The following is a 13,473-nucleotide window of genomic DNA, read 5'->3' on the forward strand; positions in this document are numbered from 1 at the left end:
TAATATCTTATTAAAATGTCTTCCAAAATACAATTGTTCATATCCTGAAGAAAGAAGTGATGCTAAAATTTCAAAGCAATTCAGCTTGTTTTTCTAATAGTTTTCCTAGGATATATGCAGCTGTACAGTATTTTGATCTCTTTATTTTTCTTTTTTTTCTTTGATTTCAATACATAATGTTGTTTCAAACTGTAGACAGTCTGAAAACTGTCATTGACTATCTTCTGGATAGAGCTGCTAGCCTTTACCCAAGGCTCCAAGGATGGTTTCAGAAAGAAAGTAATTCTAGGGGCGATTTCTTCTCTCTCTCTCTCTTTTTCCCCATTTTTGTTTCAGAAAGTAACTTTTCTTCTTTATAACCAGTGAAATTTATCTCATTTTATCACAATTTTGATCTAATTCCCTGCAGCAGACTAATCTGCAGTGTGTTATGTTTGACATACTTGAAATAGAGATTAAATTCAAACTTTTGTCCCTGTTTAAGAAGGCAGAAAAATCTGCTGGCATAAATTGACTGAACCTTACTGCCTAGATAAAAATGTCACTCCTTTAAAACTTAGTAATATCAATGTGCAAAATACCACCATGATGGACTGTAATAGAACAAAATGCTCCTAGAATTCCTAGCTTTATTATCAGTTTTACTGCTTTTCATCTCTTACTGAATTGTAAAATGCTGCATGTGATTCAGATTATTTATTCAGAATGCTGTGAGAATTGTGTTTCAAAGCACAGTTTACTATATTTAATTTTATTATTTTACAGTAAATGTATAAAGTCTTGAAAATAAACAGTAGGAGAGGCATGGACAAACTGCAGATATTTTACAAATCAGAATCATTATGCTTACACTTATGTTGAAATGAGAATAGGGAAGGGAAAGGACAGTTACAATTCAGCCTATAAACAGATTTTTGTAGTGACTAATCATTACGAAAAATAGATAAGTATAATTTTCATACCAGTGTGGTTAACCATCCCTCTCTCAGGGAAAATTACAAAGGAAATTTAAGTCTCCTTTCAAGTATGATGGGATGCATGGCACCCTTTTTTCTACCACCTAATGAATCTCTCCAAAGATCATAGTGTTGGGGAATATTAGAGGTATCGATAAAGCACATTTCAACATATATTTACAATAAGGGATAAAGAAGGCAAAAGAGAGATTTATTCACATGGTAAAAAGCATTAGCTTTGGCTAGGGAGGTATTTCTGCAGGGTATGCAGTGGCTACAGCTCTGCCAAAAATTATCACCTACAGAAAATCACACTTAGTAAGATTTCAAATAAGTAGAACATTTTTTGCCCTGCATCTGTTTTTGTTCATGAGGAAGAGACAATTTCATGAAGCATAGATCATTTTTATGTGTGAATACTTGATAAGGTAAGATATCCCCCAACACTTACATCCCAGGTCTAGGCAATTAAAGATTCTGGCATCTACTGGCTGAGTGCTGCAACATCAACGTTTAAGGTAATCGGCCTTAATGGTACCTGAAAGTGAGGATTAAACGACTAAGCAGCGTAGCCCAGACAGATTCATGATGGGTAGGTCTATCTGCAGGTCCTGGGCACCACAGTCAGACAGCACCTTCAGTAACATCTGGTGTTCAGTGCTAAACACAGGATCCTAAAGAAAGTAAATGTTTGGTCAGAGTCACTGTTCATGGTTAGAGCTGTTATTTTGCTCATATGGTCTAGCCCTACCATGCCCATAAACTCAGAAAGACAGGAAAAAAAAAAAAAAAAAAAAAAAAAGTGAAGTGTATTTTACCCTCTCACCCAGGCACCTGAGCCAAGACTGATCCCAGCCCTCTCCATGTGTTATCCACAGCTATAACCATGTATCACACCTCCCTTTAAAATGACACCACTGTTAAGAAAATGTGGTGGTTGTGATTGTAAACATACATATTTTATGCATGTAAAGTAGTCTTTTTCTAATTTTATAATATTAGCATTTTTGCTCAGGAAGTGGAAAGTTTTAGAGTTCCCTCGCCTCCTTTCTAATTTCAAAGTTGTCCAGCAAGCAGGGGACAAGTGAGGCTGGAGGAATGGGGGCATTCCCTGTCCCCTTCCCTCCAGTGCCAGGAATTGATCTGTCAACTCAAACACAATTTCCAGCCAGTGCTCAGCATACTTGGGAGGAAGGATTTTTGGAAGCCAGTGGTTAAAAACCACCGGCTTTGCACTGACTAATGAGATTTCTCCCCTGCCACGCCCCACCCTATGAAACATATTGTTTTATAGAAGCTCAATTACAAATGCAAGTATATCATGCTGATTTATTGGGAGAAAAAATGATTCATTCCAAGAAATATTTTCTAATGAATGTTTTTAGTGGATTCTGAAGTGCAATGTAAGCTTTAGGTTTTACTTTTAATTTGAATTTCAGTATCTAATGTGATACAAATATGAATCTCATAGGCAGTTAAAAATATATCTCTCTTTGATCTCTCAATATATAAATAAATATTATAAAACAATTTCAGCTTACTAAATAGAAGTCTTCCTTAGCTGATATCACTGTGAAGAAATAACAAATCCAAAAGCTTCTGAACAAAAATTGAAGGGTCAGGTATTCCAAGTAGTTATACATATATATACAGATGTGTATGTATCTAAATAGAGGAAAATACTGATTCTTTTGCTCATAACATTTTATATTTCCTCATATGAATTTCATGGAGCAGTGTATTGAGCTCAGAATTCTTAAGTGTCTATGTCCATGAGGCAGGAGAATCATTTGGAGAAACAACAGTTCTTCAATGTAATTCCTTACACACAGAGTTCTTGTGGGTAACATCATCTTCTGTCATGTAAAAATAGAAAGCTTGCAAGATGAACAGGTGTTGCAAAAATTACTCCAGACTAGAATATAATAAAATACACACTAATGTCTCATCAAATGTGTTGGTTTTGTATTAAAGTAGGAAGACTTAGAGTGGCACCAGAGTACAGAAATAAATAAATGAAAAGTAAGGAAATAAGGCAAACACTGTATTCAGCAAACTTTTGGAAAACCTAATTTTAATTTGAATCTTTTGAGAGCAGAATAGCTAGGAAGTCACATATAATCATAGGAATTAGCATGATATGTGACATATAGAATGAATGAAGCATAGAATTACCATACAGACATTTTCCAAGCTCAGGAAAGCTGCACCAGCAACAAAGTACCGGCTGATAGGAACAAAGCCCTGTACATAAGAGAATGAGATGAATGCTTCTTATTACAGTTTCAGAAGATGGAAAACAAGCAGAGAGGAAGAAACCAGCACAGGATTCAGGGTTTTGTCCCCAAAATCTTTGTGAGGTCACTGGTATTGTTTTGCCCAGCATTTTGAGACCTTCATCAGAGATCCCTATCTCTGATTTTAAGCCACTGGCATCAAGGGGAGGTTGTTTCCCCTGATAGGATTGACATTATGGAAGCTGTACTGAGTGAGCTATTTCCAGCATAAATAGAGCATTCTTGCCCTTTCATACAAGAGACAGAAGAGATATCACTTGTAGGACCATGTGCAATTCTTGTTGCTTGTCTTCAGGAAGATTAAGTGAAAGCATAACAGAATGATTGAGGAAGTGGGATCCTTGCTTACAGGGGCAATGAAAGGACCTAGCAAAATAAAAGCAGTGTTTAAATGTATAAAAGACAAGCAAGGAGCAGAGGGAAATTCTTCTCAGCTAAAACTTAACACTTGTCAAAGGACAAATAGAGATAGCCTCAGCATATATGAATTTATGCAGAAAATTAAAAGCAGCTTTCAAACCCTCAGAGCCATGAGACAGGAGAAAATAGATGCTGGGAATTTAACTGGCTGCACTAGTAATTGTGTTGCAGGACTGCAAAAGGAACTCTTTGATGTACTTGCCTAAAACAGGAGAAAGTCCCTTTCAGACTGTTTCCCATTTTCTTGAGTCTGAAATTGCAACAGAGTATTTCAGCTAAATACTTTGGAAATCAGCACTTCATCTTTCAGTAAAAGTGTCTGTGTTTGACTTCGTAAAAGCTGAAATATTTAAGTGTGTTAATGTTTTGTTAAAGTGTGTAGGCTTTAACCACTTTCATATAAATAGATCAATGCACTAAACATAGTTTATACTGCAGTAATAAACATTTTCATTGCATGGATTACAAGCATGTTTTGTAAACAGATTTTCAAAACATTCAGTGGGTGTTTAAAAGTTTAAAGACTACTTTCATTGTATTTTCTAAAATAACCTGCTATTCAAATGCAAACTTTGAATAAATCCTATTCTTATAAGTTGTTAGTAGTAAAACATATGATCACTGAGGGCTTTTAAAATATTCACATAATTTCTTTTTACTGACATGTTAATTGAATAACAAGGTTACTAGCATAACTGCTAAGACTTCCAAAGTTGTTAATTCTTCCCAGTATATTTGTGATTTTATAGAGATGTTGTTGATTACAGTGGTTACAAATTAATTTATTCATTGCAATGAATTTTATTCACAGGGAAATGCAATAACAGCTATATTACTGATGCACTGTCTTTCTATAAGGCTTTTTATCCAACCTTTAATAATGTAACCACATTTTAAAATTAATAATTATATTTTCAATTATAAACATTAAAGTGATAAGTATGGGAGAAAAGGAATATTGCTATTGCATATTTGGTTATACAAGCAGAAGGTCAGACCTTCATTATCACTATATTCTCTTTGGGAATTTGAGAGAGGCTATATTACTAGTAAGATAATTAACATTACAAAAAAAAAATTCTGTGTTTTTAGGCTGATTTTTCTTCTGACAGTTTGTTTTCATACCTGACACTATGGAAGATGACTTGTCATGCCTAATGTTTTAACACATTTTTATGTGTTAAAAAGTATGTATTTTTGTTTTCATAACAAGACTATAACAAGATAAAAATGGAAAAATGGTCAATTCATGTTCTTGAGTATTAATACTGGACTGCAAATGAACTCAAGTTTTGGAAAACTACAAACATTCTAAAAAGTCATTGCCGAAACTCTCTTTTTGAAAGCCTTAGGAGCATAATGCAAAAAGAAAATTAATTTCTCCCTATAGCAACCTTAATTGTCCAGACTTACAGACTTCTCCAGGTGTTGTTTTTCTTGCACAGCTTTATGCCTTTGTTTATTCTGCATTTTTATCCTGTATTTTCATGGCCTTTGTTGCTTAAGTGCTCAAGTTAACAAACACCTGACAGCTGTACAGTAGGTATTTTGAGCCCCTTCAGTGCCCAGAAACACATTTTGTAGTGCACATCCATCAAACTGGCACCTGAAGAACCCTGGGAAAGATTCAGTGTCTTAATGAAACTTTGACAATAGTGGACGTGCCTTCAGAGATTTGTCCCCGAGTGTAAGATGGGAAAAGTTAACAGATTGGTTCCCTTTCTAATTTATCATTTGTCAGGCCTTCAGGTATATATACTTTAATCCTGAATTTTTCATTGTCTGATATTATGGACTTAATTTCCACACTGTGTTATGTCAAAACAAGAATAAATCATTATAATGGAGTAGAAACATCTTTTTGTAAGATTTTTTTCTTTTTTTTTTTTTTTTTATTTTTTTTATTTTTTTCAGCTACAGCTCTTATTTACATACATTTTTTCAGTTTTCTAAGTAAATAATCTGGTTTAAGTACAATCACATAGATTTATTGTTAATTTTGTTTTTGTTACTGTTTTTAAAAAGCTTTGTAAATTTAAGCAACCTACATTTTCAGATTATTTTATTTCTTTAAAAAAGTCTTCTTATGACACTGTGTTTCATTGTGACACACATTTAAAAGGTATAAAACTTCTGAAAAGGACTGAAAAAAATTCCAGTCTGGCAAAAAACCCCGAGAGTCTCACCAAACTAAAAAATAAAATAACTGTAATATTTTTTTTTTTAAAAAAAAACCCTATAGACAACTTCTAAAAGAAAAGCTAAAAAATCTTATTATCACATCATTTTCCAAAGTGTAAGAGTAAATGACATTGTTTAAGATAAAAGTTATAACAGAAAAGCTAAACTAGTATATTTACTTACTTATGCAAAAATTGCCTGTGCTCTTTTATCCTCCCTAAAAACTGTCCTTGTAAAATTTAGACCAAAACTTAAGAAAAAATGAAACAAAAGGACCCATTTACTTTGTTTATACATGTAAATAAACAGAATTTTAAAAATGTTCTTGCTGTTAATTCCCATTAGGTTCCTTCAAATGTCTGAGAAGATGGCCAAGTACCTAGTATCTGAATATGTGTTTAGAGTATTAACCTCAGGCCTCTGTTTTGCTTGTTGCTTTGTGGGGTTTTTTTGTTTGTTTGTTTGTTTCTTTGTTTGTTTTAGTGATGGAATATCCATGAGCAAACTTAATAGAATTGAGAGATGTGAGTAATTATTATATAAAACATGGCTGATCATTTACCAGAAATAAAAAGTGTAGTTAAATTTTGCAAATTCTGTTTATTGTGTTTTTAATATTAGAGGAACTTTGAAAAAAAACGATACCCTGAGATACAATATTGCTTTGTTATTAATATTTTTCAAAAGCAGTTATATCTGGGTTTTGTGCCTTCAAAGTATGGGATATATAACTTCTTCAGTAAGTCCACTAGTGCTACATTTCCTCTTAAGTCTTGGCATTTCCTTCTCTGTTTTTCTTCTCACTACCTCATTTTCCATCACTTTCTCCTAGGGATTTTCTCCTTGTTATTCTCATCTCTGCTTTTCCTCTTTCTGTTGACTCTCCTGCATTGCCTATCATTTTTATTTCATATTCGAGTCTGTTTTCTCTACATTTTCTGTTGCTGTTAAGTTTCTCATCCTCCACGCTCTCTTCAGTCCTTGCTTGTATTCCCTTTCACTTCACTCTCACAATTTCTTCAGTTTCTCATTCTTTAAATTAGTCTCTTTTTTCTTCTACTCTTGTCATGTGCTAGATTTACATATACTGGATTTTCCTACTTTGCCCCTGTGTATGCTCTGTATGGAGTCTCAGTGAAGGTTTTCTTTTGTTTCCCCTTTGTACTCTGCTGTGGAGTCAGTCACTGTAAATTCTGCAGATATCATGAACAGCAATTTTAGATGCAATCTCATCATCATTTTAGGAAGTAATCCCAGCCATGCCGGTTTCCCATCCATAGTTATGTGTGTTTTTACTCAAGATACACACATGATTATATGTCTCTTTCTGTGGTGCTGTCCCATTTCTATGGTAACACTGAATATCTACCATTTGCATGTGATGGAGATTCTAGCAAGTGGGCCCATTTAGCAGATCAAAACACCTATAATACATAGAATGTTTTGAAGACATTTAACAGCAGTAACTCCTCCCTTTAGTCCATAAATGAAATGGAAGTAAAACAGCTTTTTTTAAAAATTTATTTATTTATTTTTCCTGAACAGTCTGCTTGAATATGGTCAAAGAACAGAATGAACAAATCTTATATTTTTTCTTTCTATTTTAAATAATAATTTTTTCCTTGGGAATGTTCCTTGAGGCTGACAGCACTTCTATTCTGTCTTTACTGGTGAAAAGTTTTCTAATGCCTGACTAACTGGTAATGCAAGACTTCCACCTGGAAGGGGTACTGTGATATTATAAGTAATGTCAGAACTACAATTAAAGTCTGTGTTCCAGACTTTAAGACAGATTTTAAAACATTTTAAAAGTTCAACCATAAATACTGACAAATATGTCACTGAGGAAAGGGAGTAAGTTCTTGGCTTTCTCATGTTGGAGCAAATTCTTTCAGTGGTGCACAGCATGAAAAAGATTTGATATTCCGAACTGGTGAGGCTGAATGCAACTTGCTGCAAAAACCATCAAAAGAAAGTCATGAATGACCTGGTTGGTTAGTGAGTAAAAGCTCATCTGTGGTAGGAAGACGGGCCAGTAGAAATGCTAAAATTTTGTCCAAGGTGCACAGTAAAATTGAGGGCTCTTAGAAAACTAATCTTCCCTTAAAAAATTAGGAACAGAATATAATCAGGTTTGTGTGACAAGTGGTACAGCTATCATGATTATTATAATTTCACTAGGAAAATACTTGTGTGCTATTTCACTCTGCAGGAGCAAAGTCCATTAGACTAACAATGTTTATTTGGGCTGTTACATTTTATAAGTGTTTGGTTTTTTTCTTAACATATGTTATGACAGCAAACTAGTCATGATATAGAGGATTCTCAAGTCAGATGTAAGATTTAGATATCCCTCCTGGATTTTAGGAAGAATATAGGTATATGAGTCTCAGGTGCAGTGCTGGAGAGGCTTACATGAGGGAGAAGTCCTGACTTTCTTCCCCTCGCTCTCTTTTAATGATAAGCTATGTAGTATCAAAAGACATGCTAATGCTAACTGCATAGGGCAGCCCAGGGAGCCAGTGTCTCCTAGGTCACACAAAAGCATAATGCCTGTCTTTGGCTCAATTAGCCTTCCTCACTTCATCTTAAAAAAAAGCTTTAATATGAAAGGAGGAAATTCCTCCCTTCTAGATTGCCCTTTAAATTTGGGATGAGGTGCAGCCTGTGGGAGCTAGGGAGTTCCTACAGCCTGAGGAGTGTAACAAGTCTGGCTTTATCATTTCCTGGGGTAAACAAAAACCCAACAAGCGACAACAACCAACAACAACAAAAAACCCACATCCCCCTCCCACCTCCCCCCCAAATAAAACAAACAAAAAACCTCACCCCACTAATTCCATGAACTTCTGCTTCTAGTGGCTGGGTTGTTCGGCTTGGTTATTATATTTGTTGATACCAAAGTTTGTTTGATTAACATGTTTGGTGTTTGTGTGAAGTGCTCTGATTCACTCAGAGGTGTCTTTCTGAGGAAATTCAGTTTCTAAGGAGCTTCCACATTTCTGGATCTGGATTGATAGCAACAGGCACCATTCAGGTTGAGGTGGTGCAGAGAACGTCACTCTGCACCAGGAGTGCCCACTCGATTTCAGGTAGTTTCCATGCTTGTTAAGCACTGACTTCAGGGTCTAAGCCATTAACTTGATGCTTGCAGTCTGCCTCACAAGAGTTTTTTGTTGCTAGTGCTGTTTGAGATCTGATTTTGGGACTCTCTTAGGTTGGACAGTTCATTAACTTACATGAATAAAAGTTAAAATCACAAAAAATAAAAAATAAAAATAAATCATCACTTAATTTCTTCTGCCAAACCCAATATGTTAAAAAGCAAACATTTCAATTTTGAATATAAGTAGATGTCTTAAAGTTATAATATCTTTGATCATTTTTGCCTCTCACATTCATCTTCATTAAGATCATTAGAAATATTTAAACTGACGATGTGGGTTTAGTGACGCTGTCTCAGGTATTTCACCTCTTTATGTCTGAATCATAAAGTTGACCGTCTTTCTCTGGGCTAGGAAAGGACTTAAGAAAAATATTCTAAAATGTAAGTTCAAAGGCTACTGATGTTAGCTTTTCAGCTGATAATCTTCCAAGATCTTAGAACTTGATGTAACTGCTCTGCATCAGGGAGTACAATACCTGAAGGTACTTGCAATGAATAGCTTCCTTCAAGTTCAGAAGATATATTTTTATCTGGCCTTCTTCCTGTCTGGAATAGGTGTTGCTTCCATACATAAAACCTATCAGGCAGTTCAGGGAAGCAATCAGGAGAATATAATCCTGTATTTAAAAAGTAATTATTAGAAAAACAGACTCACAAATTGCAGATGTCATTAACTCCAATATTTATTTGTGTCCCCCCAAAAAAGAAGGAGAGGAACTACTACAGGATATTTTGCAACCAAACTAGACAGAAAACTGTAGAAGAACCAGTGTTATCTTTCACTCTTCATTTTACTAGTGATTTGTACTACCATACTTACTATGATAGTTCTGGAAAGCATAAAAGCTTTTAAAATTAAGACATTTCTAGGAAAACATTCCTTCTACTTTACAAAACAGTACTGATTTTAAATACTTTGAGAGAGAGTAGAATTTTCATATAGGGTAATACAATGAGCAGAAAGTCTTCATATTGTCTTTTTTTTATCCTCTCTTCTCCCTTCCACTTTTTTTCATTTTTTATTTTGTTGAAAAAATCAATGCTATTTGATCCATATTATTTTTATATATGCTGATAACCTGGTTGTTGTGTTTCCTTTCTGCATTGTCCTATATTCCTTTTTTTAATTATTATTTTTAAACTACTCTTGTTCTTTTTCTGGAATTTTCTCTCTCTTATGCTTTATAACTTTATTTTTAACCTGTGTACTATAATCTCCTCATCTAACAGTTTAGGCTAATCTGAGACAGGAAAGCGCTGCTTCTTTCTTTTTTTTTTTTTTTTTTTTTCACCGAGTGGAATATTTTGCATGACAGTGGATAAATTCAAGACCGGGGTGGACCTGACCATAATGCAATATACATCTGGATGGCCCGTATTTGAACAGCTGTGCTATATCCTTCCAGACATCCTACTCACAGTGCAGTTCTAAAATTAACAGACTCCTCTAAGTCAAAGATAAATGAAGGAATGTCTTTCACAGGTACTCAAGCTAACCTACAGGTAATAGATATTGAATTGTGTCAGACTGTAGCCTTTTACGAAACAAGGGTGAAAAGTCAAACAATTCAGCAGAGTGTACCAGAATACTCGTGAGAGTCTATTCAATATCCACAGAGATATCAAATAAAGGAACAGTAATGAAAATGGAGCTATGTATGGAACCTTTGATGACAGAATTAATGAATAACTGAGAATTACTGGCCTCTGTTGCATTGCATTCAGGCTAGTATAGAGTAACTACTGAAAGAGTATTGATTTGTGAAAAAGGTTTACCACGACTATTAATGTATTTGTGACTATATCCAAATTCCCTGTGCATTAGTTGTACTGGAATTGTGCAGATGGCAGAATAATTGTGTAGTGCACTGAAGCATATTTCAGCTGAAACTGCAGTGCACTCAGGTGACTGGAATACAACTGCATTTCCACCTAAGGTGAAGAAATAGTTAGCTTCATCAAATTCTTGTGCAGTGCCTATACCAGCCCTGTGATGTCTAGACTGACAGATCATCCTGTCTGTCATTAGGTATGTGTCTATTCAGGTTGGCTGTTTTGGGTTAAAATAGCAATGAGGACAAGATGAACTTGGCTTTAACTCTGTGGTAAGAGTGCTAAGGGGATTTCTTCCAACATGAAAATATCAATCAAAACAGAAAATGGTGATTCTACACATACTTACTAGTCAAAGGTAAGGAATTAATCTTAACCTATGTTATGGCCTTAATCAAAGCAAGTGTCTATGAGACATAAACCACACAACCAAAATTTGAACAATTGTAGATGCCTATCTCATCTATCAGACCTGCTGGGAAGCCTTCCATAAATCTTTTGCTGCTTGTCTATTAATGTAATAAATTGGCATTTTCTAAATAACATTTCCTTGCATATGTGTTTTGATACGCTCCAAAAATTCAGGCCTAGCACCTTGCTGAGGTAAACTCAGTGAAGTTACTGGCATTTCATCGTTACATGTTAATCTGGTGTTTTGTCTGGTGGGTTTTATTGGGTAACAACAAATAGAACATTCGAGAGAAAAAGATGAGGGCTCAATAGTTTGAATCTAGATGGTTGCAGGCATATTCTTAACACGGTATTTTTATAAGCATAATGCCATTTATAACAAAGTTCTCAACATATCAAATAATGGCTTAATATAAATATGGTCCCCTAGAAATCAAGAGGGACTTTGCCATGAAATCTGAGAGGGATAAGATTTCATAAAGTGTGAGGAAAAGTATGATAATTGTTTCTAAGTGTTGGCCTTTGATGTAAGCCACGGAAAATAAGGATGCTCGTTCTTTACGTTCCTGTTTTCTGTTGCAGATTGAATTATATTGTGTTTTACCTCCGAGTATCAATTATAACTTCCTTCACAAGGTCAAATACTAAGACAATCCCTTATGAAACTAAAATTTGCAGAGGAAATTTTTTCTGCTGTTATTGCCTGCCTAGATTTCACAGAGTTCTGATATACAAAATCAGTTGTGCTAGGGAGGAGGTGTTTCTGTGTGCATTAGCAAATATTTCTGTATAGTATTCTGTATAACTGAATGCAAATAAATGATTAATCAATGTGTATCATACAGTAAATAAATTAGATGGTGATATTCTGGCTCTTATGCCACAGGCGTTGTTACATACAATGAGCAGGATCCTTCTTCCAAAAGGGATATGGAATTGTACAAGCTCATCTCAATTCAGCCCCAGGCACCCATGCTCCCCACTGGCAGCTGAGTATTTAATTTTTTGGAGCATTTATATTATTAATTTGTCTAACAGAAACAATCATCATAAAATTATTAGGTCTGCTCTCATAATCAGCATTACATTATTAAAATCTATAAAATCAATCAGATCGACACTGATTTGTGCTAGGTGAGAATTCTGCCCTGACACTAGAGAGAATAAAGGAAATATGTTTCTTTCAGAGAATGTATATGATGACTGTCTCTACTTGGAGATAGATATTTGAATAGAAAATATTACAGCTGGCTACAGTGCTGCCATAAACTTTATATGAATATGCTGCAGAAAAGACATTCTGTTATATGAGGTTAAAAAACTTGTTGCTGAAATCAGCTATAAAATGAGAAGGGATTTTTTTAATGATAAAAAAACATAGATTAAAATCTCTGGGGATATATGGCAGAATCTACAATAGTAGTGTGTGTGTGTCCCTGCTTTACGCCAGATAAGAAAGCCTATTAGGCAGATGGTATCACGCATGAAAAAAGTGATCAAGCTGTGAGCAAGAGAGCCAGATCTACTTAGTGTGATAATTAGAAAAGAAAGAGCCCCAAAGGAAGTGCAGAATAGTAAAATATAAAATCACAGCTGGAAAATGCAATGGAGATTGTATTTTGGACCCGGGAATAGGTCAGATCAAGACAAAAAGAAGGAAGGACTATGAAATTAGGGGAAAGAATTTGGGGAGGATATCCCTATCAGATTATGAAATTGCAGCTCACTATCTCATTGAAAATAATATTGATCTGATTCATGTTAGTAGCAGTTCAGGAATTTCAACTACAGCACCCCTACTCAATTGTTTTTTTAATTATATCCTTTGTCTAACAAGTCAAATTCTATATTTACTTGTCCTATGCATATGTGTAAGCAAGGTGAAGACAACCATTTACTGCAATGAGCTTTAACTCAATTAACCATAGCGTAAGGTGTTTGCATAGATGCAAGTTTACATGTCTTCGTTCTCAAAAGATAGCCACTATGTTAGATCCATGCTGTTATCTCATAGAATATTTGTATTTTAGGGTATTAAACATTTTTTTTAAATTATTTTTTTTCCCCATCTTTATAAGTTGCTTGATTATAAATAGCAAAAAATATGAAACATGAGGGTTTTTTCCCCCTTTTCTCAGTGCCTCAGATACTCTTTCCAGTTACTATTAAAAAGAATTTTTCTCCTTGCTGTGGTAAAACATTCTCTTAT

This window comes from Tyto alba, unplaced genomic scaffold (genome assembly GCF_018691265.1).
Source record: "Tyto alba isolate M040663 unplaced genomic scaffold, T.alba_DEE_v4.0 Super-Scaffold_14, whole genome shotgun sequence".
Classification (NCBI taxonomy): Eukaryota; Metazoa; Chordata; class Aves; order Strigiformes; family Tytonidae; genus Tyto; species Tyto alba.